This window comes from Electrophorus electricus, chromosome 15 (assembly GCF_013358815.1).
Source record: "Electrophorus electricus isolate fEleEle1 chromosome 15, fEleEle1.pri, whole genome shotgun sequence".
In the NCBI taxonomy this organism is placed as follows: Eukaryota; Metazoa; Chordata; class Actinopteri; order Gymnotiformes; family Gymnotidae; genus Electrophorus; species Electrophorus electricus.
The window spans coordinates 3,159,462-3,164,116 of NC_049549.1; positions in this window are offsets into that span (position 1 = coordinate 3,159,462).

Consider the following 4,655-nt stretch of genomic DNA (forward strand, 5'->3'; position numbering starts at 1 on the left):
GTTGTTTACAGGTTTACTGCTGTGTCAAACTTAAATGTTTTACAAACTGCATACCAGCTGACTAGCTGCACAATTTACATATGCATTTTTGCATTGCGTTATTTGCACAGCTACCAAACACTGATTTAATTGGCAGGAGTCGTAGTAGTCCCGCCCCTCCAGAGGTGCTGGTGTGCTGCGTGGGGAGGTCGCTACCACGTAGTCAGCACAAATTCAGCAGTGAGGCCGGGAGCACCTCGCTCTCTCTGCAGTCGGGCCGGACCACACATGGCTCTGCTCGGGTTTGGTTTGTGAGCACAGTTACTATATTTACATTATAGATTTAAAATATGGATGTTTTTTTCAGATTCTCTTTTCTAGCGTTGATGGTTCCTGTTCATATGCTAGTTTGGTTAGTTTTATATAACCAGTTTGCTTGTACTACGTTGAGTGATGTGTGCTTTGTAAGGTAGAGATGATTGTAGAAGAGATATGAACAGCTGCGTAACCTCCATCTGTACCCTGCCATGGTCATGACAAGATGCTCCTGTTGGCTGTTTCCTCTCCTTAGATGAACCTGTGGAGGGATTGGCTCTGGGGTGCAGTAGACTGCACAGGGATTGGCTCTTAGGTGGAGTAGGTGTTGTCTGCATCTTTTTTCCTCCTGTTAATTCATGAGAAATCAAGAACTAAGATATTGGTGAGAAACTGAAACACTGGAAGGCTATATGGGAAATGGACACACACACACACACACACACACACACAAGCATCTTAAAGGCCTTCAGACGTGTAAAACTGAAATGATTGAAAAAAAGCCAAAGTGGCACTTTCTAGTGGGACATACAAGAAGTGTCTTACTGCACTCAGCCAGCACTAGTTTGACATCAGTCCGGTTTTCAGTATACCCCTCCCTCTCGCTCTCTCTCCCTCTCCCTCTCTATCTCTCCCTCCTTCAGGCAGTTTTAGTTCAACAGGAGACTGTGAATCAGACTGAAGACCTTGGGTGACTACACTGTTTCAGTGGACTAGTAGTGAGGTCAGAGGAATGTTCTGAGCAATGAGTCACAAGTTTACAGGTTTTCTTTAAGAATTTTTGATGAAGTTTGATGAACTGCTGTAGAATCTTATGGGACAGTTGGGTTTGAGATTCTTTCATTAACCAGATATATTGGACAGATTCTATGAAAAACTGAAACACTTGGACTTTTCGATTTGGCCAAAGCCTGCGAATCCCTCAAATCCCCCGTAAAGCAGACAGAGATTTGACAGGCTCCACCTGGCTATCTCACGCTGGGTTAATGTGTTCAGAATGAGGCCAAATATAACACTTTGGTATTCTGGCCTCAGTGGTAGGCATTACAGATTATTAAAACCACTTGCATAGGTCAAGGTCAAGGTTATTTATTTAGTGCTGTTTTACAACACAAGATGTCACAAAGCAGCTTTACAAATGTTTGCGTCTAAACCAAGGATGATGGAGGCAGGGAAAATCCCTAGGCTGGGATTAGGAAGAAACCTTGAGAGGACCAAGACAGTACCGGGCTGTATTTGATGATGATATTTTTAGTCTGAGTAGGATGTTGTAAATCCCAGCAGCAGAAGTAGTGGTGGCAAGCCCCACCCATCGGTGAGACAGGCAGAGACGTCTGGATTTAGTACAGCTCGCTGTGGAGCAGAGGCAGACAGACTGAGGAACATATGAGTAGTTCTCATTCTGAGGCTGCTGTATGTGGGAGCCACGTTCAGGTGCTGTAGTTGTGGATTTGCTTCTCCACAGAGATGATAACACATGGAAGAGAATGACTGAGCATTAAGGGAAATAATCACAACTACAGCCGTGCTGAAGTCGCAGTGCGTCTCCTGTTTTGAACGAGGAGTCCGCTGTGGCCAGCTCTGCGATGGCGTATGGGTTGTACTGATTTTAAGGCATAACTGCTGCTGTTGGTGTTTTTCCACTGACTTGGACCAGTGTTTGACGAGAGGACAGTAGATACTGTTTTTTATTTAGTTTGAACACCTCACTGACCCTCAGAACCAGTTGTGATGTTCTGCTCATATGTGTAAGACGCTGCCTAGTAAAGCAACTCTGGACTGTGTTCCTGCTCTCAGAGTCTGGAACAGGCAGATTCTGCTGCCAGAATCTTATTTTATATGCCCTGACCAAACCTGTTAAAAGGAGCGAGGCGGGGGGGGTAGGAGGGAGAGAGGGGAGGGTAGGAGGGGAAGAGAAGGGCAGGAGGGAGAGAGGGGAGGGTAGGAGGGGAAGAGAAGGGCAGGAGGAGAGAGAGGGGGCAGGAGGGGAAAAGAAGGGCAGGAGGGAGAGAGAGGAGGCAGGAGGGAGAGAGGGGTAGGAGGGGAAGAGAAAGGCAGGACGGAGGGAGAGGGGAGGGTAGGAGGGGAAGAGAAGGGCAGGAGGGAGAGAGGGGTAGGAGGGGAAGAGAAGGGCAGGACGGAGGGAGAGAGGGGAGGGTAGGAGGGGAAGAGAAGGGCAGGAGGAAGAGAGGGAGGGTAGGAGGGGAAGAGAAGGGGAGAAGGGGTAGGAGGGGAAGAGAAGGGCAGGACGGAGGGAGAGGGAGGGTAGGAGGGGGAGAGAAGGGCAGGAGGGAGAGAGGGGTAGGAGGGGAAGAGAAGGGCAGGACGGAGGGAGAGGGGAGGGTAGGAGGGGGAGAGAAGGGCAGGAGGGAGAGAGGGGTAGGAGGGGAAGAGAAGGGCAGGACGGAGGGAGAGGGGAGAGAGGGGAGGGTAGGAGGGGAAGAGAAGGGCAGGAGGAAGAGAGGGAGGGTAGGAGGGGAAGAGAAGGGGAGAGGGGGAGAGGGGAGGGTAGGAGGGAAGAGAAGGGCAGGAGGGAGAGAGAGGGGGCAGGAGGGAGGGGGGGTAGGAGGGGAAGAGAAGGGCAGGACGGAGGGAGAGGGGAGAGAGGGGAGGGTGGGAGGGGGAGGGAAGGGCAGGAGGGAGAGAGGGGTAGGAGGGGGAGAGAAGGGCAGGACGGAGGGAGAGGGGAGGGTAGGAGGGGGAGAGAAGGGCAGGAGGGAGAGAGGGGTAGGAGGGGAAGAGAAGGGCAGGACGGGGGGAGAGAAGGGCAGGAGGGGAAGAGAAGGGCAGGACGGAGGGAGAGGGGAGAGAGGGGAGGGTAGGAGGGGAAGAGAAGGGCAGGAGGAAGAGAGGGAGGGTAGGAGGGGAAGAGAAGGGGAGAGGGGGAGAGGGGAGGGTAGGAGGGGAAGAGAAGGGTAGGAGGGGAAGAGAAGGGCAGGAGGAGGAGGGGTAGGAGGGGAAGAGAAGGGCAGGACGGAGGGAGATGGGAGAGAGGGGAGGGTAGGAGGGGGAGAGAAGGGCAGAGGGAGAGAGGGGTAGGAGGGGGAAGAGAAGGGCAGGACTGAGGGAGAGGGAGAGAGGGGAGGGTAGGAGGGGGAGAGAAGGGCAGGAGGGACTGAGAGGGGGTAGGAGGGGAAGAGAAGGGCAGGACGGAGGGAGAGAGGGGAGGGTAGGAGGGGAAGAGAAGGGCAGGAGGAAGAGAGGGGGGTAGGAGGGGAAGAGAAGGGGAGAGAGGGTAGGAGGGGAAGAGAAGGGCAGGACAGAGGGAGAGGGGAGAGAAGGAGAGGAGGGTAGGAGGGGGAGAGGAAGGGCAGGACGGGGGGAGAGAAGGGCAGGAGGGAGAGAGGGGTAGGAGGGGAAGAGAAGGGCAGGACGGAGGGAGAGGGGAGAGAGGGGAGGGTAGGAGGGGAAGAGAAGGGCAGGAGGAAGAGAGGGAGGGTAGGAGGGGAAGAGAAGGGGAGAGAGGGGTAGGAGGGGAAGAGAAGGGCAGGGGAGAGAGGGAGAGGGTAGGAGGGGGAGAGAAGGGCAGGAGGGAGAGAGGGGTAGGAGGGGAAGAGAAGGGCAGGACGGAGGGAGATGGGAGAGAGGGGAGGGTAGGAGGGGGAAGAGAAGGGCAGGGATCGGAGAGAGGGGTAGGAGGGGAAGAGAAGGGCAGGGACGGAGGGAGAGAGGGGTAGGAGGAAGAGAGGAGAGGAGGAGTAGGAAGGGGTAGAGAATGGGCAAGAGACGGGGAGAGGAGGAGGTGGAGGGTTAATGAGAAGGGCAGAGACGGAGGGACGAGAGGAGGGTAGGAGGGGAAGAGAAGGGCAGGGAGGATGAGAGGGAGAGGGGAGGGTAGGAGGGGAAGAGAAGGGCAGGACAGAGGGAGAGAGGGTAGGAGGGGAAGAGAAGGGCAGGACGAGGAGCGATGGGAGAGATGGGGAGGGTAGGAGGGGAAGAGAAGGACAGGAGGAAGAGGGAAGGGTAGGAGGGGTAGAGAAGGGCAGGACGGAGGGAGAGGGGAGAGAGGGGAGGGTAGGAGGGGGAGAGAAGGGCAGGACGGAGGGAGAGGGAGACCGGGAGGGTAGGAGGGGGAGAGAAGGGCAGGAGGGAGTAGAGGGGAAGAGAAGGGCAGGACGGAGGGAGAGAGAGGGGTAGGAGGGGAAGAGAAGGGCAGGACGGAGGGAGAGGGAGAGAGGGAGGGTAGGAGGGGAAGAGAAGGGCAGGAGGAAGAGAGGGAGGGTAGGAGGGGAAGAGAAGGGGAGAGAGGGGTAGGAGGGGAAGAGAAGGGCAGGGAGAGAGGGGAGGGTAGGAGGGGGACAGAAGGGCAGGAGGGAGAGAGGGGTAGGAGGGGAAGAGAAGGGCAGGACGGAGGGAGATGG